We start from the raw sequence: 26,403 nt of genomic DNA, 5'->3' as shown, positions 1-26,403 counted from the left end.
TTCCATTGTATATATGTGCCACATCTTCTTTATCCATTCATCCGATGATGGACACTTAGGTTGCTTCCATGTCCTGGCTATTGTAAATAGAGCTGCAGTGAACATTGTGGTACATGACTCTTTTTGAATTATGGTTTTCTCAGGGTATATGCCCACTAGTGGGATTGCTGGGTCATATGGTAGTTCTATTTTTAGTTTTTTAAGGAACCTCCATACTGTTCTCCATAGTGGCTGTATCAATCTGCATTCCCACCAACAGTGCAAGAGGGTTCCCTTTTCTCCACACCCTCTCCAGCATTTATTGCTTCTAGATTTTTTGATGATGGCCATTCTGACCGGTGTGAGATGATATCTCATTGTAGTTTTGATTTGCATTTCTCTGATGATTAATGATGTTGCGCATTCTTTCATGTGTTTGTTGACAATCTGTATATCTTCTTTGGAGAAATGTCTATTTATGTCTTCTGCCCAATGTGAACTTTTATTTTCACTCTTCCCTAAATCACCAGGAGGCCCTGAGTATTGGTATAAGACGCTAATCCAGAAATTCGAGATATTTGCAAAGTATACTTGGCGTGTCCTTGATTAATAGTCTTAATTATATCTAAAATGCAATTTTCAATTTGAATAAGAGAGAAATATAAACTTATTGAAAAAAAGTTAAGCAGTAATGATAAGTAAAATCGCTGGGAGGGAAAAGAATGGAGGAGTTTTGTGATGCTGTTGAATAACTCTGAGTTCACTACGTTTTGCTACTGTTTTTTATTTTATTTTTTTAAACACAAAACATGAAATTTACCATTTCAACCATTTTAAATATATAATTCAATGGCAGTGAGTACATTTATAATGTTGTGTAACCCTAACCACCATCCATCTCCGGGATGTTTCTCATCTTCCCAAACTGGAACTCCACACCCATTCTCCCCTCCCTGAGTGCCTGGCAACCACCATCCTACTGTCTGTTTCTATGAATTTGACTGCTCTAGGTACCTCATACAAGTGGAATCATGTAATAGTATCTGTCCCTTTGTGACTGGCTTATTTCACTTAGAATAATGTTGTTAAGGTTTTTCCATGTTGTAGTGTGTGTCAGAATTTTCTTCCTTTTTAAGGTTGAATAATATTCCATCATATGTATATATCACATTTTGTTTATCCTTTTGTTTGTTAAGGGCACTTTGGTTGCTTCCAACTTTTGGCTGTTGTGAATAATGTTGCTATAAATGTGCGTAAAAATATCTGTTTGAGTCCCTGCTTTCAATTCCTTCAGGTATATGCCCAGCAGTGGGATTGCTGCATCATATGGTAGTCCTTTTTTAAACTTTTTGTTTTGCTGTTCTCCAGAGTTGCTGCGCCATTTTACATTCCCACCAGCAGCGCACAACCATTCCAATTTCTCCACATCCTCGCCAACACTTAGTCTTTTTTCAAACAATAGCACTTTTAATGGCTATGAAGTGGTATCTTTTTTAAAAAATCAGATAGATTACTGACTGATTTCTGATACAGATTGAATGTATTTACAAATCTTGATTTTACTAACAGAATGTTTTATTCTTTCAGGATAGGTTACTTTTCAGTATTAGTGCCCAGCAGACCTGTAGCTAATCCGGTTTAGGCAGGTTAGATAACTCCCGCATGGTCATTTGGCAGTAAGGGATAGAGCCAGAATGCAAAGCTAAGTATGTCTGATTCCATCACACAAGTCTCTTGAGACAAAATCTACCCCCAAAATCTTATACTGTAGAATGATGGGTGTCTACCAAAACTCCAGTAAGGATATAGTTCATATCCGTTGAAGGCTTACTCTGTGCCAGGTACTATGTTAATGGCTTTACAAACATTATGGCTAACTCTCACAGCAGCCCTATGTTTACACATAAACAGCCTGAGGTTCAGAGAACTTAGTTTACTATTCAGTATTATCCAGCTGTGAGTGGATGGACCGGGGTTCAACGTGAGGTCTTCATACACTCAGGCCAGAGCTACCAGTAGGGCATGTACTTAGAATTTTGCCTCCACAAGATGCGTATATCAAAAACTGCTGGGAAGACATCCTGTTTTTGTCCAGTAAAAATTTTCTAAGAGTATTTATAGAGGGAATATGATCCCTTGGAGGATGGGAAGAGCACAAGTACATAGAGATGGTAAGAAGAGGATTCCAGACAGAGGGGAATTGTGAGCCTCTAATCTAGAACCAGGTCTGGTGCGGCATTTCAAGGCTGCAGCATCTCGGTGGTGTTGGGTATATCTCCAAATTAGTGACTACATCAGCAGGTGACTTGAGTCACTTCCTGGTCTAGCTTTGTCTGCATCCTCCTGCCTCCTAGATGGCAGTGTTATATTAGCCACAGCCTCTGCAGTGGCAGTCAGCTGCATCTCTTGCTTCCTTTCATGCGTGAAGAATTCCACTAAGTCAGGGCAAAATGGAAAGGGGTGAAGGGGAGTGCGCTGTCCAAGGGGGCTGTGAAAACTCAGGATTATTCAAGGAGGCACCAGTAATAAAGGGAGTTCAGTATCCACGGCTGGGTCACAGCAGTACGGATCTGAGCTGCAAACTGTATTCAGCATTAGACTGGAGGCATAGTGTGGTTTGGACAATCAATTCAAACTTCAAGTGATAATGGATTTGGGACAGGAGAGGAAATTTCAGGATCTCACTTGTGTGGCCTGTAAACTCACTTCCAACACAGCAGGAAAGTGTAGTGTCAGGTAAGGTAAATAAAGTGACATTGTACTGTGGTGGCAGGGTTGGGTGAGAAACTTCATCTTTTCAGAATATTCACCTTTCCTTCTCAAGCCAGCCAAGAAACCCATGTGAGTGGGTTTGTAGTGGGAGGTTCTGGTACCTCTGGCTGAGAAGTATTGAGAAAGACAAACTTTAACATCAGGTTCTTCTAACTCTGACATTCTACAATCTATAAAATAGTCTATTGAATTTTTCTGCCTCTTCTACTGCTTCTATTATAGTTAATATCACAAGGTCATTAGCTGTAGTGTGCTTGAAGTGCTTATTGCACCTACATGGAAATAGGGCCAGATAAGGTACCATATAATAAGGAATACTGTTTATTGCCAGTACTTCAAAATAATATCTGTAAACAAAAAGGTAGGTTTTCTTGCTTATTTAATTTTCCAAATGGCTTTTTGTAGTTCAGGACCATCTAAAGAAAACAGAGGCATTAACTGAAAAGAACTTAACTGTTAGTAAGACTAAACTACAGAGAAGTTGATAAATAAGTGAAGCATAAATTTCAACATAATAGAAATAATGCTCAGCTAAGACTTCAGTGTGATTCTCATGGTAATTGAAAATTAGTAGGGGCTTGGGGATAAATGTAATTCTTGAAAGGAATTCTTTAATTTTGGGGTCTTTTTTTTTAAAAAATAAATTTATTTATTTATTTATTTTTGGCTGTGTTGGGTCTTCGTTGCTGCATGCGGGCTTTCTCTACTTGCGGTGAGTGGGGGCTGCTCTTCGTTGTGGTGCACAGGCTTCTCATTGTGGTGGCTTCTCTTGTTGCGGAGCACGGGCTCTAGGCACATGGGCTTCAGTAGCTGTGGCTTGTGGGCTCTAGAGCACGGGCTCAGTAGTGTGGCACATGGGCCCAGCTGCTCCGTGGCATGTGGGATCCTCCCGGACCAGGGCTCGAACCTGTGTCCCCTTCATTGGCATGTGGACTCCCAACCACTGCGCCACCAGGGAAGTCCCTTGGGGTCATTTTTTGATTAAACTTTTCTTTCCATTTATCCATTTATTCAAAAAATATTTATTGAGGGCCTACTATAGGAAATGTACTGTGCTTGGCTTATGTTCCACACCCTTATAAAGCTGATACAAGCCATCTTTGAGCTGACAATCTTCTGTATCCTTGTGGGATACATGTTATCCCTTGCTGATTGCATGTTAAATCATTCCAAACCACTTTAGCTCTTCACTTGTATCTCAGCTGACAACGGATTCTCAAAGAATTCCTTCTGAGAGTGAATGAATTCTACTCATTCGCTTAAAGACTATCTAGTAAAGTCTAGTCTAGTGGGACTTTGTGACATTTTTTCCTGCTTTTGCAATGAGCACTTCTATTATAAAAATGTATACGGGGCTTCCCTGGTGGCGCAGTGGTTGAGAATCTGCCTGCTAATGCAGGGGACGCGGGTTCGAGCCCTGGTCTGGGAGGATCCCACATGCCACGGAGCAGCTGGGCCCGTGAGCCACAACTACTGAGCCTGCGCGTCTGGAGCCTGTGCCCCGCAGCGGGAGGGGCCGCGATAGTGAAAGGCCCGCGCACCGCGATGAAGAGCGGTCCCCGCACCGCGATGAAGAGTGGCCCCCACTTGCCGCAACTGGAGAAAGCCCTCGCACGAACCGAAGACCCAGCACAGCCAAAAATAAATAAATAAATAAAAATAAAAGTAGCTATAAAATTAAAAAAAAAAAAAAAAAAAATGTATACGTGTTGTCTCAGCTCAGATATGCTGGGAAATATGAAAACCATTCTTTAGATTAAGGTAGGAATAGAATAACTTTCAGACTGGATGCTACTTAGGAGAGCTTCCCATTTCTCACCTCAATCAATTACTTGGAATTCCAGTACTCAGTGAGTTCTCCCTATATCAGACTGTCTAATTTGGGTATGGTCCACAAACTCAAATGCCTGTGGGATTTGACAAATAATAAATTTGAATAAACATGAATAAAACAAGCAGTGCCCTTGGCAATGAGGAGGGGTAAGAATGTGGTCATCTGGAAAGTGCATACGCTACCTAACGGGACAGCCATCACTCAGCTGCCACTGAATGTCCCATATGGGAAATCTTGTCTTTTATTGCTAGACCAGCTCATGTAATTTGTAAGCAAAGACAGATTCTGAAATGTTATATAAAATTTCCAACTGAAGATAAAATAGAATTTTAAAAAATCACCTGACTAGAGAGAAATATTCATGTTCCTGAATTTCCATTTCGTGACCTCTTCTATACTCCTAAAGCTGAAAAAAAAAAAAAAAAGGATTCACTCTCTATCTTACTGGGCTTGGCTATTTTAAAGTGTAATGTCTATCTGTAGTTGTCACGTACAATTGAAATATTTTTTTTCAGTTTGCAGTTATAGACAAAACCACCTTTATAATCAAGTCTAAAAATAAAAAAAGACTGATTATACTTTAGTAATTTCTTGCTATTTCTCATACAAGTTAAAGGAAGAACTAATATGACAGTGCCATCTTCATTCCATCAATCATTACACAGTTTCTGGGAGAATCAACTTTCAAGATTTTAATAAGTTTACTGGAGTTCTGAAACCAAATTAGGAAGAAGTATTCTGGGTGAAATGTTCCCTGAAAACTCCTTATAAGCTAGGTAATCAAATCACCAGTGAAGGAACTTAATGCACGAAAAGTAAGAGAACTTAAAAGGTTTGGATCCAGTTCTCCTTTATACCAGAAATTATTCAAAACTATAATCTCTGCTTTCTCCAATCTTTGAATTCACTGCTGATTTCCTATGATCTTGAGCAATGCTGGCATATAATAAGGTGCTTGATTACATTTCTTGATGAATAAATGAATGAAATAAAAGGAGAGGAAATTTAGAGTCAGCAAATAATGATAATGGTCATAAAACAAAACCCCACTGAGGAAGACAGAAAATATGGTCACAACACGTCTAGGTCATAGGAAAGAGGACCCCTTGTGCACCTAGGGACAGGTGTGGAAAGATGTGCCAAGGAACAGCCAGTTTCAACCTGACTGGGAGGTTGTCACATAAGTGAGCTCCAAAGTACATAAAGAGAAACAATGGGACAAAGTTGAACAAAGGATACATGCTTTGTAAATGTTTTTCAATTCTTCCTTTGAAAGGATTGGATTTTGATTATCTCTCACAGTCTGGGACAAAGGTGCCATGATTAGAATTGTGGTAAGTACAAAATCAACTGATAATACTTTAGGGCTGGGTAGGTAACAACTGCTGGTCTATAAGATTTTTTAAGTCATCATTTTTTTTTTCCCCGGTGGTTGTATTTACCATACAGTAATTGTTGGTATGGATTTCATAGTACAACAGAACTCAGCATCTTAATTGATTAATCAGATTAAGCTCATATACTGGTCAAGTAAAATATCTCTGAGCTGAAAATATTTGCTTTGTGGAAAGAGAGGTAATTTAAGGCCATTGAATCCAATAATAGTTTCAAATCAATCAACTGAATTACTCCCTGACTTGATAGATCAACATGGTGATTTTGTACTGAGTTCTGGGCAAGAAACATTTACAGTTGCCAACTTATTATTTCAATATCAATAGTGGAATGAAAAATAGACTCTGTTCCCAGCTGGTTTCCTTGTGAGCAGAACAAGTTAAACATGACTATGTTTCTTAGGTAGAGTCAGAAACAACATTAGATAAGAGTAAATTAAGGGTCCTGCTTTGTTTTATTAATTACTAGAAAATTATTCATTCTCCTCCACAAGCATGGCAGAATCATCCTCTCCCACTCCAGGCTCTCCACCATCTAAGTTCTATCTTTACACCAAGATAGCTATCTAAAATTTAGTGGGTCTCAATATTATACCATATAATGTATCATATTTAATTCTAACAGCAACACTGCAAGGCCTGCATTTTTAATCAATGTCTATGTATTTAATTCTAAGTAAATAAAATGATTGGTTTGATTATTTAAGGTTATTAAAGATGGTGGTTATACATCACATTTTGAGATTTGGAAATATTAATAATTTTTTCAATATGTTCATATGTTGAACTTTTATATGTTAAAAACATATATATTTATATTATATAAAGTTTCAATATATGTTAAAAGTACAACATGGCACATGAAATAACAGTAATATACAATTAAGATATAGTGTATAGATTAAAATAGACAAATTAATCTTCTAAGAAATTTTCAGGAAAAGCTTTGCAAGTTTAATACCTAAAAATAGGGGCTGCTACCCAGTGGTATATATACTTCTAGTGATTTTAGAGACTGAAACAACAAATAATTAAAATATGGACACTTCATTTAGTTTATATATAATAAATTTGGAGATGTCTATGAAATGCATTAAAGTATTTTCCACTCTACTGTGTTGTGGTTTTAAAAATATGCATACATAAGCTATTATAGGATCCAATCATGTTAATTAGGTGATTGTAGGACCAGGACATTTAGTTTCTACAGGCTGAGGTAATTAAATGATTCAATGGCATGAGGGAGAATGATTTTGGAACTCTTGTTAATTTGTTGTGAGAACTCTGCATGTCCATAAGATATTTCTTCACATTTCAAAGCTGAGAAACTTGATTCCTAAAGCTTTGGTTGCTTTAATCACCTGAAACCTCTTCACCATGAATTGTGTAAAATAATAAATTATGTTAGGGTATGGTGATATCTTCAAAGTGCCAGGAATTTTCAGACTCACCTCAGCTGTTATTCAAGAAGCTTACTTTTGAAGACAGAGGGGAAAAAAGTGAAATCCTGAGTTCACTCATTGCTTGGCTTTCATACTACATGCCAAATCTAATTGTGCACTAGTTACCCTATTACTGGATAATGTGAATGGCATCTGTGTAAACTATGAGTACAATTAAATGATTTTCCACAGTCCTGTTTGTGCTTTGGTGTCTGTCAATGTATAAAATTGAGTTTACACTGAAGTAAAGGGGTGCTGGGTAGGTTTATACAAGTCCTGGAATTATCACAAGAAAAATAATTCAACTACAAAAAGAAACATAGATGTATCTTAACTTACCTTTAAAGATTGAGGAACTATGCATTTATTTTTCTTTGCTACTTTAAATATCAGATTTTGAGTAAATGTTCTGAAAATAGTCATCGAATCCCATTTCTATTTAAAAATTAAATAAACAAATTAGATGAAAGTGCAACACACAAAAATGTTTTCAGCGATTTAAGCTCTTGTCAGTGAAGGCAAGCATGAAGTGCACAGCAAAATCTTATTTATAAAAATGTCTTTGACTTTCATTTTTCTGGTATAATAATGTGGTATTTTGATTGTATAAAAGATACTTTTAATTTAAAACAGAAATGACTAAGCTCTAAACCTAAAATAGCAGTTAACAGTGCTTTAATAATTGAGACAGAGATTAAGAAGACCCTTGTAAATTTATCCTTAATCATAAACTGTGTGAAAATTATATAATTTGAAAGTCAATTTATTTTTGGCCGGTTCTTTTCGTTATGCATATGTCACAGATTGAAAATATCTAATTTGCATATAAAAGTCTAAGTAGCATGTCTTCTGGAAATAGAAATACTTAAAATGCTGAATTAGCCTCTTTACTATGTATAGAGAAACGCTATAATAGATTCTGAGTTAAACTATATGTCTAGGCTGAGGTCCTGAATGGGCTAATGTCCATTAACAATCAACAAATTAGTGAATTGCCTTTATTGAAATTTCTTTTCTCAACCTAGTGGTTTGTTTAACTGATGTGACCATTAGGAGCTATTAGCATGTTAAGTTGGCCTTAGAAACAAAAGGATAAACACAGCACAATTTATTATTTTGCTAGGCTAAGCAAACATGGTTTACATGCATTACTGCCTTCTAACAATGCCAGTAGTCATCTGTTGAATAAATATTCTGTTGGGCTAAGAACAAAAGAATCAGCAAATCTATGATCTACTGAACTTCTAATTATTGATATGTTTTAGCTAATTTGTAGACTTTGAGCCATATGTATGTAGACCCATCCAAAATTTCATATTGTGTTGGATTTTTTCAATCAAATATTACTATTATGAATAAGAAAAATGCATATTGCAACCAGATGTGGGTGAAACTTTCTTAAAATGAAGCTACTTTCAAATGTACTCCATTTAATATACATTAAGGTAAAGGAGAATCAGATGGAAGTATTTATTTAAATGTTCAACATCCTCATGTTGATTTTTTACTACTGCTACATTTAGTTTCTCGTTATTGGTTTTATATCTAGGAAAGCAGATTTAGCAGTGTCATATAGAAGTCTGAGGAGAATCTCTTTCCATTGGCCTGTTTTATTCTGATTTAAATGCCTGTGCTTTTGAAGTTGTTTCTGATAGTGTTTCAGAAAGAAATAGGAATTTTTGTATGTATTCATTTTCATTAGCTTGTGCCTTACAGGAAGAAATGGAGGAAATAACATTTCCAACAGACTCTGAGTATTGCACTAGGCATGTGGCCCCATTGCCCCAGTTTGAGCCTGAATTTTCGTTAATTCGCTCCATGAATGTTTACTGATCACCACCACATGCCAGATACTTTTCTAAGCACTAAGGTTACACATTGAGCCCAAAAGAAAAAAATCCCTGTGCTTGTGAATCTTACATTCTAGTAGAGGAAGACAGACAACAGACAATAAACCTGAGTAAGAAGGATATTGAAGGATCATAAGTGCTATAAAAGAAAGAACAGAATAAAGAGATTGGAAGAGGTGAGGGAGGGGGACCAAGTGGCCTTTTGAATAGAGTCATCCAGCTTCCCTCAGTAAGAGTGACACTAAAGTAAATATTTTAAAAAGGTAAGGGAGTTTGCTTTTCAGATATCGGAAGGAAAGAACGCTCCAGGCAGAGGGAACAGCTAGTGTAAATGCTCTAAGGCATGTGCTTGCCTGATGTGTTCAAGGATCAGAGTAAACAAGGCTAGGTAAGAGATCTGTGGGAAATGAGGTCAGAAGGAAAAAACAAGGAGAGTCTTATAGTCCATTGCAAGATATGTGGCCTTTACTCTGAGCATGGTCTCCCATATGTTTTAAGAGGATCACTCAGACTGCTTTAGGAAGATTAGACTGTAAGAGGGTCAGGGTCTATTAAAGGAGGCCTGGTTAGGTGTCCATTGCAGTGATCCTGGAGAGAGATTATGGTGATTTGGTTGTGGGAAGGGGGATCACAGGACATGAAAAGTAGTCTGATTCTGGATATATTTTGAAAGTAGAACCAAGAAGATTTGGATTGTGGAATGGGGAATATGAAGGAAAGAGAGAAATCAAGGGTGGCTCCAAGGTTTCAACCCAAGTGGCTGGAAAGATGAATTGACGTCCACAGCTCATCGGGAAGAGTTGTGGGTAAGAGTAAGAATAAGAGTTCAGCTTTAAACCTGTTGGAAGGTTGCCAGAGTTAGCAAATAGAAATACAAGGCAAGTCCGTGGAAGTTCTCTTGGTCAAATTTGTATTTAAATGTGTATTTAATCTGGTAGTCTTAACATGTTGTCATCTAAATGAAGATATTGCAAAAGTATTTGGGGCACAGCTGTGAGCTGAAATTGTAATTTTTGTTAGCATGTAGATGAAATTTAAAACCATGAGACTGAATGATACAGCAAAAGACATGAGTATAGATAAAGATGGACAGAGGTTCTGTGGCCTTCCTATAGTGAGGCTTGAAGCATCTCAACTTTTATAAAGCTTGGGAAGAAGACGAGGGAGTTGCTAAAAAGTCCAAGAAAGAGAAACAATAATAGCAGGAAAACCAATAGAATGTAGTGTGCTAGTAGTCAAATAAGGAAAGATTTCAAAGAGGAGGGGGCAACCCATTATGATAAGTGCTGATAGGACTAATCCTATATAGAGGAAAATATTGATGTATTAGAGAAGAAGAGTAATTGCTGAAGCAATGTCCTTGACTAGATAGGATGTCATGGATTCAACTAGTCACGTATAGGAATGAAGCTTGGCAGCAAGAGTAACAGATAGGAGGACAGAAAATGCAGTGACAAATGCTGGTGGGTAAGCAGAGGAGGTGGTGAGAGTCGGTGGAAGTTCTCTTTGATTGCTTCAGTTTTCTCAGTGAAGTAGGAGGCAAGATCATAGTTGTAATTCAGGATAGGTAAAGACATATTTGGAATTTGAAGAGAAAGAAGACATGAGACACATCTAGGTGAGGAGAGTAACTGGACAAGTCAAACATAGCATGATTGGGGAGCATTAAAACCCTCTTAATTTGTGGGCATGAATTTAAGTTGAAACTAGTTAATATGGTTTTGTGTTATTTGTAGCACATCCACACCAAAGTAGGGCATTGAAAAGTTTATGGTGAAAATTAAAGTTAGGATTTTAAAAAGTGAGTGTTACTTACCAGATATTCCCCAATTTAGGTGAAAAAATCTTAAATATAATAGACAGTCCTCCATTTGCCAGCACCAATTTATAACAAATCCGAGAGAAGTTCCTTTACATGGTGATGAGCAAAACTATAAAAGATTTGTTGAGAGAGACTAAACCCAAAATAAAGGAGAGCTATGTATACTTTACTATGTAAGAAATTATTAAGGGGATCCTGAGCTTAGTTTTCAGATCCTCACAGAAATTGGTAGGAATTCTAAACCAGTATTAAGAATTCACTTTCTAGTGAAGTTTACCTTCTCTTCCATGTTTTTTTTTTTTTTAACATCTTTATTGGAGTATAATTGCTTTACAATGGTGTGTTAGTTTCTGCTGCATAAAAAAGTGAATCAGCCATATGCATACATACATCCCCATATCTCCTCCCTCTTGAGCCTCCCTCCCACCCTCCCTATCCCACCCCTCTAGGTGGTCACAGAGCACCGAGCTGATCTCCCTGTGCTATGTGGCTGCTTCCCACTAGCTAGCTAATTTACATTTGGTAGTGTATATACGTCCATGCCACTCTCTCACTTCGTCCCAGCTTACCCTTTCCCCTCCCCATGTCCTCAAGTCCATTCTCTACGTCTGCGTCTTTATTCCTGTCCTGCCCCTAGGTTCTTCAGAACCTTTTTTTTTTTTTTTTAGATTCAATATACATGTGTTAGCATATGGTATTTGTTTTTCTCTTTATGACTTACTTCACTGTGTATGACAGACTCTAGGTCCATCCACCTCACTACAAATAATTCAATTTTGTTTCTTTTTATGGCTGAATAATAATCCATTGTATATATGTGCCACATGTCACATCTTCTTTATCCATTCATCTGTCGATGGACACTTAGGTTGCTTCCATGTCCTGCTATCATAAATAGAGCTGCAATGAACATTGTGGTATATGTCTCTTTTTTAATTATGGTTTTTTCAGGCTATATGCCCAGTAGTGGGATTGCTGGGTCGTATGGTAGTTCTATTTTTAGTTTTTCAAGGAACCTCCATACTGTTTTCCGTAGTGGCTGTATCAATTTACATTCCTACAAACAGTGTAAGAGGGTACCCTTTTCTCCACACCCTCTCCAGCATTTATTGTTTGTAGATATTTTGATGATGGCCATTCTGACTGGTGTGAGGTGATACCTCATTGTAGTTTTGATTTGCATTTCTCTAATGATTAGTGATGTTGAGCATCCTTGCATGTGTTTGTTGGCAATCTGAGTATCTTCTTTGGAGAAATGTCTATTTAGGTTTTCTGCCCATTTTTGGATTGGGTTGTTTGTTTTTATGATATTGAGCTGCATGAGCTGCTTATATATTTTGGAGTTTAATCCTTTGTCAGTTGCTTCATTTGCAAATATTTTCTCCCATTCTGAGGATTGTCTTTTCCTCTTGTTTATGGTTTCCTTTGCTGTGCAAAAGCTTTTAATTTTCATTAGGTCCCATTTGTTAATTTTTGTTTTTATTTCCATTTTTCTAAGGGGTGGGTCAAAAAGGATCTTGCTGTGATTTATGTCATAGAGTGTTCTGCCTATGTTTTCCCCTAAGAATTTTATAGTGTCTGGCCTTACATTTAGGTCTTTAATCCATTTTGAGTTTACTTTTGTGTATGGTGTTAGGGAGTGTTCTAATTTTATTCTTTTACATGTAACTATCCAGTTTTCCCAGCAACACTTATTGCAGAGGCTCTCTTTTCTCCATTGTATATTCTTGCCTCCTTTATCAAAAATATGGTGCCCATATGTGCGTGGGTTTATTTCTGGGCTTTCTATCCTGTTCCATTGATCTGTATTTCTGTTTTTGTGCCAGTACCATACTGTCTTGATGACTGTAGCTTTGTAGTATAGTCTGAAGTCAGGGAGCCTGATTCCTCCAGCTCCGTTTTTCTTTCTCAAGATTGTTTTGGCTATTCGGGGTCTTTCGTGTTTCCATACAATTGTGAAATTTTTTGTTCTAGTTCTGTGAAAAATGCCATTGGTAATTTGATAGGGATTGCATTGAATCTGTAGCTTCCTTTGGGTAGTATGGTCATTTTTACAACATTGATTCTTCCAATCCAAGAATATGATTTATCTCTCCATCTGTTTGTATCATCTTTAATTTCTTTCATCAGTGTCTTATAGTTTTCTGCATACAGGTCTTTTGTTTCCTTAGGTAGGTGTATTCCTAGGTATTTTATTCTTTATTGTTGCAGTGGTAAATGGGAATGTTTCCTTAGTTTCTCTTTCAGATTTTTCATCATTAGTGTTTAGGAATGCAAGAGATTTCTGTGCATTAATTTTGTATCCTGCTACTTTACCAGATTCATTGATTAGCTCTAGTAGTTTTCTGGTAGCATCTTTAGGATCCTCTATGTATAGTATCATGTCATCTGCAAACAGTGACAGCTTTACTTCTTTTCCGATTTGGATTCCTTTTATTTCTTTTTCTTTGATTGGTGTGGCTTAAACTTCCAAAACTATGTTGAATAATAGTGATGAGAGTGGACAACCTTGTCTTGTTCCTGATATTAGAGGAAACGGTTTCAGTTTTTCACCATTGAGAATGATGTTGGCTGTGGGTTTGTCATATATGGCCTTTATTATGTTGAAGTAAGTTCACTCTATGCCTACTTTCTGGAGGGTTTTTATCATAAATTGGTGTTGATTTTGTTGAAAGCTTTTTCTGCCTCTATTGAGATGATCATGTTTTTTCTCCTTCAATTTGTTAATATAGTTTATCACATTGACTGATTTGCATATATTGAAGAATCCTTGCATTCCTGGGACAAATCCCACTTTATCATGGTGTATGATCCTTTTAATGTGCTGTTGGATTCTGTTTGCTAGTATTTTGTTGAGGATTTTTGCATCTATGTTCATCAGTGATATTGGCCTGTAGTTTTCTTTCTTTGTGACATCTTTGTCAGGTTTTGGTATGAGGGTGATGGTGGCCTTGTAGAATGAGTTGGGGAGTGTTCCTGCCTCTGCTATATTTTGGAAGAGTTTGAGAAGGATAGATGTTAGCTCTTCTCTAAATGTTTGATAGAATTCGCCTGTGAAGCCATCTGGTCCTGGGCTTTTGTTTGTTAGAAGATTTTTAATCACAGTCTCAATTTCAGTGCTTGTGTTTGGTGTGTTTATATTTTCTATTTCTTCCTGGTTCAGTCTTGGTAGGTTGTGCTTTTCTAAGAATTTGTCCATTCCTTCCAGGTTGTCCATTTTATTAGCATATAGTTGCTTGTAGTAGTCTTTCATGATCCTTTGTATTTCTGCAGTGCCAGTTGTTACTCCTCCTTTTTCGTTTCTAATTCTATTGATGTGAGTCTTCTCCCTTTTTTTCTTTATGAGTCTGGCTAATGGTTTATCAACTTTGTTTCTCTTCTCAAAGAACCAGCTTTTAGTTTTATTGATTTTTGCTATTGTTTCCTTCATTTCTTTTTCATTTATTTCTGATCTGATCTTTATGATTTCCTTCCTTCTGCTGACTTTGGATTTTTTTGTTTCTCTAATTGCTTTAGGTGTAAGGTTAGGTGTTTATTTGAGATGTTGTTTCTTGAGGTAGGATTGTATTGCTATAAACTTCCCTCTTAGAACTGCTTTTGCTGCATCCCATAGGTTTTGGGTCGTCGTGTTTTCATTGTCATTTTTTTCTAGGTGTTTTTTGATTTCCGCTTTGATTTCTTCAGTGATCTCTTGGTTATTTAGTAGTGTATTGTTTAGCCTCCATGTGTTTGTATTTTTTACCGATTTTTCCATGTAATTGATATCTAGTCTCATAATGTTGTGGTTGGAAAAGTTACTTGATATGATTTCAATTTTCTTAAATTTACCAAGGCTTGATTTGTGACCCAAGAGATGATCTATCCTGGAGAATGTTCCATGAGCACTTGAGAAGAAAGTGTATTCTGTCTTCCACGTTTTTTAAGTGGCTGTCAGAGACAGGCTCTGGATTTCTTACTTAGAATGTTACTTAGAATCTCAATGGTAATTACAATTTACTAAATTGCAGTTTAGTAAATACGATTATCTCAGTGGTAATTACTAAAATGCATTTTAGTTCTATCCAAACACGTTATATACTTGGTGAGGTACAATCTTTAGTTCTTAATCCATTAATTTCTCTGGAGTATCTTGCTTTCCTCCAGCAGCTCAAATTCTGAAAAATACTGACACCCAGCCTTTCTAGGTATGAGAGTGGCTGTGTAACACTGTAGCTCCCTGATTCTCAAACCAAGCTGAGTACTCTGCTTTGTGGCCATGATCCCTGCCAGGTACATTTTTTGCTGGTATGATGAGATTTCCCTGAAGAATAGTTTTCCCTGATAACTGTAGTGAAGAAAGGGCTGTTTGAAATTTATTTTGTTGGAAAAAAAGTGACTTCTTTCTTGGACTCTCAGTTAAAAATGCATCTTTTTTTTTCTTTTTTTTTTGGTAGTGCTATGATAGTTTTGTACAATCATCAAATATCTCCTCAATAGCAAAAGCTTAAAGGCATTATTAAAGTATAATGACTTGAATAACTTTCTGTCTAACATAGCTTAGTCCAGTGGCTCCTTAGTACCAGTCCATGAGCATAATTGGCTGTCTGTGATGATATTAATATAGACGATACAGATATTTACCATAATCTTTGGTAAAATGAGAAAAACAAGGACATTGTAAGATTGTCAACTGTCTTTATTTGAGAAACACTGTGATTACATCCTTTTTAATTTTATGGCAATAATGGGTAATACTTCTTTTTATTTTATATCATGCTTAATTTTTGAAAGAAGTCGACACTCTATGACCTCTAATTTAATTTTAAGATTTAACTGGTCTGTCAAATACAGAAGACAGTGAACCAAATATTTAGTCCATATATGATCCCATGAAGAACAGAGCATATGCAGGGGCTTAGAAAAACATAGAAAAGGTGAAGAAAGGAGCAGTTCTGTTCCCTTCATACAGGAATAAAAATCCATTTATGCCCACAGCTAGAAAAATTTGGTTTAGTGTTTCCAAATTGATTGATTGCATTATATTTTTAAAATTAGGAGGAAAAATATGTAGCTTAAATGTGACTTTGCTTATAAACTTTGTATAAAAATTCTAGAAGGGAAATAGAAAAATTATTTTTCTGTAATCGACCTTTAAAAATCATCTGTGTTTTCTTTACATGGAAACTAGATGTTTACTTTTGTGACTGTGTGTGTACCTTCATATTGGAGACTGACTAATGCTTAGAAGGGCAAAATGTCATAGGCAGATCCTAGGCAGGAGGCAGTCAATCCCCTACAGTATTTCAAAAGGTCCTTCTGAGTAATTTTTTTCCTTGAGTGTTTAGATGCCTGTGGAGACATCTGAAAAATAAGATCCACAAAATATTTTGTAGTAGATACTTATAATCATAGAATTATCTTAGATTAAGTTTTAAGTCATGTAGAATTTAATAAATGATTTTATTTAAACTGGGATGAAAATGCTAAAGAAACATGAAAGAAATCTTATCCTTAGGGTAACCATATTTTCTATAATATGCTTTTGACACATCATGTAAAAAGTAACAAAAAAAACTTGGGGAGAAATATGATATTCTTGAAGTTTAAATACTTTACTATGTTCTACAAATCTCTAATTATTAAAAAAGTAGATTAAGTTAATTAATGGAAATGATGTTTTAAATGTTCAAATAAAAATTCAGATTACATTATACTTTACCAATTAAAAAATAGTTTATGGTGAGGTGATTTTTAATAAGTCCCTAAATACTTTTATCATAGATAGCAAACAAAGAAAACAACTGTTTTGAACTTAAATGTCTAATTATCGAGTACTATTTTGAAAATCTCTGGTAAACATATTTCATGCCATCCAGTGTAGTTATCTGGGCCAGAATAGCTCAGGGGTGAAAGTACATACTAGAAACAGACTACCTGGGTTTGTTTTTTTTTTTTAATTTTTTTTGGAGTGTAGTTGGTTTACAGTGTTATGTTAGTTTCTACTGTACAGCAAAGCAAATCAGCTAGACGTATACATATATCCCCTCTTTTTAGGATTTCCTTCCCATTTAGGTCATCACAGAGCACTGGGTAGAGTTCCCTGTGCTATACAGTAAGTTCTCGTTAGTTGCCTGGGTTTGTATTCCTGCTCTGCCCCTTACTTGCTGTGTAAAAATGAACAAGTTACTTAACTTTTCTGTGCCTCAGTTTGTTTTTTCAATCTGAAAAATTGAGATGTAATGGTATATACCTCGCAGCCATAGAACTGTTGTGAGCCTCACCTAAATTGGTACATTTGAAATGTTTGGAACGGTAACCTACATACGATCAAAGTGTTAGCTATTATTTTTTGAAATAAAAATCTTGAAGTTTATGCAAAATGTTAAAAAATTACATACCATACAATGTCAGGTAAAAAAAAAACACAGGATACACGATGAAATATGTTATGTGGTTAAATTGGCTTTTCAGATATGATTAAAACAACTCACAAATAGAAAATGTCTGCAAGAAGAGTTACAATCTGCAAAATGTTAAAAAATTACATACCATACAATGTCAGGTAAAAAAAAAACACAGGATACACGATGAAATATGTTATGTGATTAAATTGGCTTTTCAGATATGATTAAAACAACTCACGAATAGAAAATGTCTGCAAGAAGAGTTACAATTGAGGAGTTTATAGTGCAACCTACATTAGTGTCTGCTTTGCGTAGATATTCAGTATTCACAACCCTAACCCCCAATTTGCAAGTAGTGGGGAACACCTTGTCCTTTTAAATGTGGACTCTACCATAACTAGGGAGGGAGGCACACAGCCTGACAGAGGCGGCCCTGGGGCTGGCTGGGGCAGTGATGCACTGCCCCTGCATGCCCTCACCTTGCTCAACTCTAATGTGTCACAGACACTGGTCACTGGAGAATAATCAAAACTACAAATATTAAACTGGAAAAAAGCCAAAGTCAAACCTATTCCTTGATCTATTTCTGCTGGTGTTGCCAGATTTTTCGCTGTTTCTATGATCACAACGATGGATCCTCATTGAGCACAGCAATTTGAGAGTTCTAAGAGAAACTTGTCCTTTCTTTTTTTTTTTTTAATTATCTCTCTCTGGATCTGAAATATAAAAATATACAATCACTTTCCTCCTTAAAATCCTACTGTTCACAGGGATTGACAATATGAACTTTATCCCTAAATTTATGGTTGCTTTTATTAAGCAGGTTCAGTTATCATTAAAGACTGTAAATCCCAGTTTGCTTCCAGTTGTACCACAGCTCAGGACTGGTTTGTTGCTCTTATATTAACTTGGCGAATATAACTAGTGTTGAGATAAATGAATGGGCATTTTCTCATTACAGAGCTGCTTATTGTCAAGGACAATATCTAAAGCTGGAATTGGGGCAGTTTGCTTGGAAGTGAGGGGAAAGGCATAAAATCAGTAATAATGTTTATATTTTTTTCAACTATACTTTTTTTGGTGTGGTAAAAGAATTTAAAAAAAAAAGACTTTTCTTTTTCAGCAAAGAAACCATAAAGTATTTTCTTTATGGAACAATAAGTAATGTCTGCACATGTATACTGTGGCCACACATTGTGTGCAGGTTAACTGCTAACTTAATATTAGAAGAATCAGTATGGTACAGTTATCCAGATTGGATATTATCTGATTATTCAGTTTCTTTTTCCCCATTTTTCCATTAGTTTGTTACTAAGGGATGAAAATGTAGGTGGTTTTACTGGAATTTTTGTCTAAAAATTTGCAATAAACTGTATATTTGCAATAACAAATATCTCTATATTTGTCATGTGAGCATTTGTCCATATGAAAAAATTATTATAGCAGCAATTTCTTTCATAACTTCCTGAACATATTAGCTTTGCTTGGTAATATAAATTTAAAAATCATTGATTATTAGTATGATGCTAGCGTTCTAGAAAAGATTGCACTACTAATTTCTGTATTCACTTAGCAGTCATGATGCTACAGTTAAACTCATAATTAGTAAAATATATCCTTCAGGAGGTACTTGTGTTCAGCCTTTTCCAAAACTTTTCTAAAATTTAGGTGATATTCAGTGAAACAAATACTTTTAATCATCTGCCGTCTGTAATCCCCTTTGTACAAGATCACACAGAAATCAGCAGCATAATATTGGAACAAAGTCAGGGAAACCAAAAGAAAGTGGATGTAACTGTGAAATCAAGGGTGTTCTATGACGGTAGGGGGTAAGGTTGGAAAGAAAGATTGGGTCTAGATTGTGAAGGACCTGTGTGCTTTGATAAGAAGTTTGGGAGCAATGAATGGTTTTGAGCAGCAAACTAGCAATGAAATATAGGCTTAGGGAACATCTCTGAAAGCAAGTCTGGTTGAATGTAAGCATGCTGTCTTGGGAATATGAGCCTTTTACTGTGATTCAAGCAAGAAATAATGAAGGGCCAGACCTATAGGGAGAGAAAATAGAAAGGAAGGGATTGATTTAAAATGTAGCTTTGATTTTTTTCATTATATTTCCTTCAGTCTCTTTTGAGTTTTCTTGGCCTCATTTCAATCAAGGAGTCTTGTTAAAATATCATACTCCATTGAAAGTATGACCAAATAAATATGTGATGTTGGGGAGTAAAGGGTATGAGGAGGAGAGAAGATATATTTTCCAATAACAGGAGTAACAGACTTGATGGAAAACTCTCCAATTCGCACTCAAGAGTCTGATGTTTGAGCCTTATCTAAGTGATTACTAAAGATATGAAAGAGGAACAGGCATGACATTCTTGAGGAATTCAGTTTGATACATCAATGCATACCACCCCTTTTTCCCCTGTAGGATGACACGAGCATTGCTCACAAGAATCCTCTTATACATCCAAGATAATCTAAACCCTGTCTTTTTCCTGTCTTATCCATTTTAGAGACATTTGCCAAGTGGCTTAGGACTAGAGATTTAACAAAGACAATGTTTTGCATCTTTACTATGTTCAGTCCCCTTTGGGCCATCAAACTAATTATAACTATTGATTCAGCAGCCCTGTTATTCTGTTATAGAAGGAAGTTAGATTAGGCAGACAAGCTTATTTTTGGACTTTTTCTCAATTCCTCATGAACTTTTGGATGCTTGTAAATTGATTTTTAAAATGTTTAATATATTCTATGCACAATTATACAGTTCATAAACTTATTTTTCTCCTCTTTTACTTTGAAATAATGTGTAGTGCTCACAGAACATCTTGCTGTAATATAAGGATAAATGAATTTTCTCATTTCCCATCTTTGCTTCCTCTTTATTTCTCCATCCGCCTCACCCTAAGTCATTTGTTTTTCGTGCTAGCAGTTGTTCTGCCAGGTCTCTCTGGGCTACCCAGGAGACTCCTCAGAGCACGCTGCAGTCAAGCATACAGAACTGCTGCTAGTTTCTTTGAAAAAGCCTGTCTCCTCTCTTGGAGGGCAGCTGAAGCAGGGTGGTATCAGCTGGCTGACAGATACAGTATAAAGCAAAGCCCTCCACTGCTTTCCTCTGATGATCTGGGTGAGCACCTGCCTGCAGAAGTGATAATTAGTGATACCCCTCTCTGAATATAGCTTCCTTCTTTAGGTTACTTCTCCGTACTCAAGCCTCCAGTGAATTTATTCCCATGATATAAGAAACTCCATTTTGTAGACACATCTACTTAGCAGTGAATTAGCCACATATAGCCAATTCCATTCATAGGGTCCTGAATATGACACTTAAAATCAACATGGCCTGTTAAAAGACCTCAAGTTATATGTTTATATCTTTTTACACATTGTAAGGAGTAAAAAATGGGGCACAGTTAATCAAAACAAATCTAACACATCAATGGGTTCAAACCAGGTTCATGTTTATTTGGGACCAAATTATTTTCTCTCTCTCCTTTTTTTTGTCTTTTAATGGAATTTAAACATGCTTAGATACAATGGGGTGGTGATATGTCCCAAAAAAGAGAATTTTATGAGAAAAAAACCCTCAAAAATGGGAGAAATACTTAGAAGCAATGGATAAAAGGTAGTAGAGTCAAACAAACACCTTAGTCCATGGCCAAACATGCCAGTTAAATTCTAATCAGATCAGGACCACCTTAGACCCAGGCAAGGGCAGCCCCTGCTCTGGGCCTTGTGTTTCAGAGAGCCCTGCATGTCACAAACACAGAAATTCATTGAATATAAAACACATTGGCCATCTGTCACTTGGGATCTGGCACTTGTGACCTGTAACCCTAAACATCTGCTCTTGTGACTAATCTCATTTAGGCCCCAAAGAAATAGATGCTTCTTCTACATCTCTTTGCCTATGATCTTGAAATGAAAGGTGATTGCATGCCAATGCCAGGGAGGTTTGTGGCATGTACAGCTGCTGACATCAGACATACACAATGCCTTGGAATGTAGGAAGCATTTGAGTGGATAAATCTCAAGTGTGAGGCCCACTGAGTTTCCACAAAGTGAATATACCTGTGTAATTAAGCATTTTCCAATCACAAGCACTGCCAAGAGGAAGTGCTAACCGAACACTGTAGACTGTTGTCGTCTATTACTTCATGTAAATAGCCTCCTCTAGTACTCTGTTGTGACCAGACTTTTTTTGCTCAATATTTGTGAGATCCATAAAGATTGATAAATATAGTTATATTTCATTCATTGCTGTATAGTATTTTATTGTGTGGAAAAAACCACAATTTATTTATCCTCTATTATAGATGAACATTTGTGTTATTTCCAGTTTGGAAATACTACTGAATAGTGCTGCTATGCACACTCATGTTCATGTCTATTAATAAATCTATATATTTATTTCTGTTGGGTATACACCAAGGAGTGGAATTTCTGGGTAATAAGGTATACATAGGTTTAGTTTCAGTTTTCCACAGTGGTTGTATTAATTTATACCCTCTAGAGCACTCTGTAAGAGTTGCTGTTATTTTCTGTCCTTGCTAACTTCTGCTATTTTCTGTTACTTTTATTTTTGCCATTCTTGTGGTGTACAGTAGTATCACATTATGGTTTTAATTTAATCTTGTGTGCAGAAAAATCTTAAAAAATCCATACAAAAAATCTACTAGGCCTAATAAATGAGTTAGGTAAGGTTGCAGGATATAAAACTGATAAAACTAATGTACAAAATTCAATTTATTTCTATATACTAGAAATGAACAATCCAAAATTGTTCATGGACATTGTTGATGGACAATCATATTGTTTCCAGTTTTCTGGCTGTTACAAATGAATTGCTATGAGCATTCATATACAGGTCTTTGTGTGTACGAAAGCTTTTTATTTTATTTTATTTATTTTATTTTATTTTATTTTAAATTGGGATATAGTTGCTTTACGATTTTGTGTTAGTTTCTGCTGTACAAAGAAGTGAATCAGCTATATGTATACATACATCCCCTCCCTCTTGGACCTTCCTCCCACCCCTCGGCCCCATCCCATCCCTCTAGGTCACCCCAGAGCACTAAGCTGAGCTCCCTGTGCTATATAGCAGGTTCCCACTAGTTATCTATTTTACACATGGTAGTGTATATATGTCAATCCCAGTCTCCCAATTCATCCCACCCCACCCCCTTACCCCCACCATGTCCACACGTCTGTTCTCTACGTTTGCGTCTCTATTCCTGCTCTGCAAATAGGTTTATCTGTACCATTTTTCTAGATTTCACATATATGTGTTAATATACGATATTTGTTTTTCTCTTTCTGACTTCCTTCACTCGGAAAGCTTTCTTTTCACTTAGGCAAATACTCAAGAGTGTATGGCTGGATCATACAGTACGTATGTGTTTAACATTTAAAGCCAATCTGCTTTTGAAAGTGGTTATATTGTTTTACATCCCCACCTCCAGAGTATCAGAGTCCTAGTTCCTCCACATTGTAGCCAACATTTGATATGGCCAGTCTTTCTATACATCACTATAGTTGGTATATAGATGTGTCATAAAATATCCTTTTGATTTTTATTTGCATTTTTCTGTTGACTAATGATGTTATTAACTTATTTGCCATTGAATATCTTCTTTGGAAAATGTCTGGTAAAATTTTTGCCCAGTTTTAAAATCAGGTTGTTTGCTTTTTTATTATTGGGTTTTGAGAGTTCCATATATATTCTGAAACAAATTTTTTTATCAGATATATGATCTGCAAATATTTCTCCTACTCTCTAGCTTGTCTTTTTATTCTCTTAACAATGTCTTTCAAAGAGCAGAAGTTTTTAATTTTAAAAAGTCCACTTCATTTTTTTCTTATACAGAGTGTACTTTTAGAGTCATAACTAACAACCCTTTGTCCAACACAAGATCACAAAATTTTTTTCCTGTTTTCCCTTATAAGCTTTATAATTTTAAGCTTTATATTTAGGACTCTGATCCGTGAATTTTGAGTTAATTTTGATATGTGGTGTGATATGAATCAAAGTTCACTTTTTTTTTTTTTGCAGATGATATCCAGTTATTTTAGTACCTTTTATTGAAGAGTTTATCATTCCCCTATGAACTAAGTTTGCACCTTGGTCAAAACTTAGTTGTCCATATATAAGCAGGCATATTTCTGGACACTATGGTGTTCTAGTCATCTATTTATCTATCTTGATGCCTATATTGCAGCTTTAGTTGTTGCAGCTTCATAATAAGTCTTCAAATAATGTGGCATTAATTTTCCAACTTTGTTCTTTTTTTAAAGTTGTTCAGGTTATTCTAGGTCCTTTGCATTTCTGCTTATTTTAGAATTAGCATGTTAATTTTTACAAAAAACTCTTCTGGGATTTTGCCTGAGAAGCATTTGAATCTATTGGTCAGTTTGAATCTTTAGATCAATTCCTAACTACATTTAGTCTTTCAACCCAAGAACATGATGTATATTTTTGTCTTTTTCTTTTTGAAATTGAATCTGTTGTTTAATTGCCACATTTCAAAAACACATTTTTTAATTATTTTTTTTATGGAGGTATAGTTGACTTATAACAGTGTATTAGTTTCAGGTATACAACATAATGATTCAGTATTTGTGTACATTGCAAAATGATCACCACAGCAAATCTAGTTAACATCCATCACCATACATAGTTACAATTTTTTTTTCTTGTGATGAGAACTTTTAAGATTACTCTCTTAGCAACTTTCAAATATGCAATACAGTATTTTAAACTATGGTTGCCATATTGTACATTACATCCTCATGACTTATTTTATAATTTAAAGTTTGTACCTTTTGACCCCCTTCTCCCACCCCCTACTCCATCCCTGGCAACCACCAATTTGTTCTCTGTATCTATGAGGTTGGTGTTTTTGTTTGTTTTGTTTTGCTTTGTTTTTAGATCCCACATATAAGTGAGATTATATGGTATTTGTCTTTCTCTGACTTATTTCACTTAGCATAATGCCTTCAGGGTCCATCCATGTTGTTGAAAATGACAAGGTTTCCTTCTTTTTTCTAGCTGAATAATATTCCAGTATATATGTACATCTTACATCTTCTTTATCCATACATCTGTTGATGTACACTTAGGTCATTTCTCTATCTTAGCTATTGTAAATAATGCTGCAATGAACATGAGGGTGCATTTATCTTATCAAGTTAGTGTTTTGTGTTCTTTGGATAAATAACCCAGAAATGGAATTGCTGGATCACACAGTACTTCTATTTTTTATTATTTTTTTAGGAAGCTCCATACTGTTTTCCATGATGGCTGCACCAATTTATATTTCCACCAACAATGCACAGTGGTTCCCTTTTTTTCACATCCTTGCCAACACTTGTCATTTCTTGTCTTTTTTATGAGAGCCATTCTGACAGGTGTGAGATGTTACCTTATTGTAATCTTGATTTGCATTTTCCTTATGATTAGTGATGTTCAGCATCTTTTTGTGTACCTTTTGGAAAATGTCTATTCAACTCTTCTGCCCAATTTTAATTGAATTGTTCAGTTTTTTGTTACTGAGTTGTATGAATTATTTGTATATTCTAGATGTTAATCCTTAATCAGATATATGATTTGAAAATATCATCTCCCATTCAGTAGTTTGCCTTTTCATTTCAATAATGATTTCCTTTGCTGCGCAGAAGCTTTTTAGTTTGACTGTATTTCCACTTGTCTATTTTTGCTTTTGTTGCCTTTGCTTTTGGAGTTAGATCCAAAAAATCATTGCCAAATCAATGTCAAGGAAATTACTGCCTATGTTTTCCTCCAGGGTTTTTATGTTTTCAGGATTTAATCTCTCTCAACAGTGTATTATTAAAATCTCTATATCCTTACTGATTTTCTGTTTAGTTTTCTATCATTATTGATTAGAAAGTATTGAAATCTATGACTATAATTGTGAACTTATCTAATTCTTCTTGCAGGTCTATCACTTTTTGCTTCCTGTATGTTAAAAATTGTTATATTCTCTAATAAATTACCTTTTTATCATTATGAAATGAGATTCTCTATTGCTGTTCATAATTTTTGCTCTGAAATCTACTTTGCTATAATATAGTCACTCTAGCTTTATTTTGATTATTATTAAAATACATTTTGTTTCTTCCTTTCAGTTTTCACCTATTTGTACCTCTGTGTTGACAGTGTATTTCTTTTAGGCAGTATATAGTTGGATCTTACTTTTTTATCCATTCTGACAATCTGTGACTTTTTAAAAGTGTGTGTAAACCATTTATATTTAATGCAATTGTTGAGATAGCTAAGTTTAAACTCATCAGCTTTCTATCAGTTGTGTAACTGTACCATCTATTCTTCTTCCCTTTTTCCTTTTTTGCTTCCTTCTCATAGACTGAATATATTTTTATGGTTTTATTTTATCTCCTTTGTTAGATCATTAGCATAACCATCTATTTTTCTATTTAGTTGTTGTTTTGTGTTTATTGTTACATTTTAACCTTATCACTGTCCACCTTCAAATGGTATTATAACACTTCACATACAGTAAGAATATTACATATTACACTGCTGTTTCTTTCTTCCTGGCCTTTGTGCTATTGCTATATATTTTACTTCTAAATATGTTATAAAACTCACATTATATTATTATTATTGTTTACATAATCAATTATATTTTATAAACATTTATATTTTAAGGATATTTAAATTGTAAAAGATTTATATATTTACTATGTAATTACCATTTCTGCTCTTCATTTTTTTATATAGATCCATATTTTCATCTGGTATCACTTTCTTTTTTTAAAATTTTTATTGGAGTAGTTGATTTACAATGTTGTGTTAGTTTCTGCTGTACAGCAAAGTGAATCAGTTATACATATACATACATTTACTCTTTTTTAGATTCTTTCCCCATATAGGCCATTACAGGGTATTGAGT

General features: G+C 35.4%; 1 long non-coding RNA gene across 1 annotated transcript in view; it reads left to right on the top strand.

The window, feature by feature from the left end:
- Positions 1–4,103: 4,103 nt before the first annotated feature.
- LOC309667210 overlaps positions 4,104–26,403 on the top strand; it is a 1,070,074-nt gene continuing 1,047,774 nt past the window's right edge. The window contains exon 1 of the long non-coding RNA XR_014267624.1: positions 4,104–4,451. This is a non-coding gene — a long non-coding RNA (uncharacterized lncRNA). The remainder of the gene's footprint in view (positions 4,452–26,403) is intronic.

This window comes from Balaenoptera physalus (genome assembly GCF_965194825.1).
Source record: "Balaenoptera physalus genome assembly, chromosome: 9".
NCBI lineage: Eukaryota > Metazoa > Chordata > Mammalia > Artiodactyla > Balaenopteridae > Balaenoptera > Balaenoptera physalus.
Note: the sequence above shows the minus strand (reverse complement) of the source record. Positions and strands in the feature narration are given on the sequence as shown.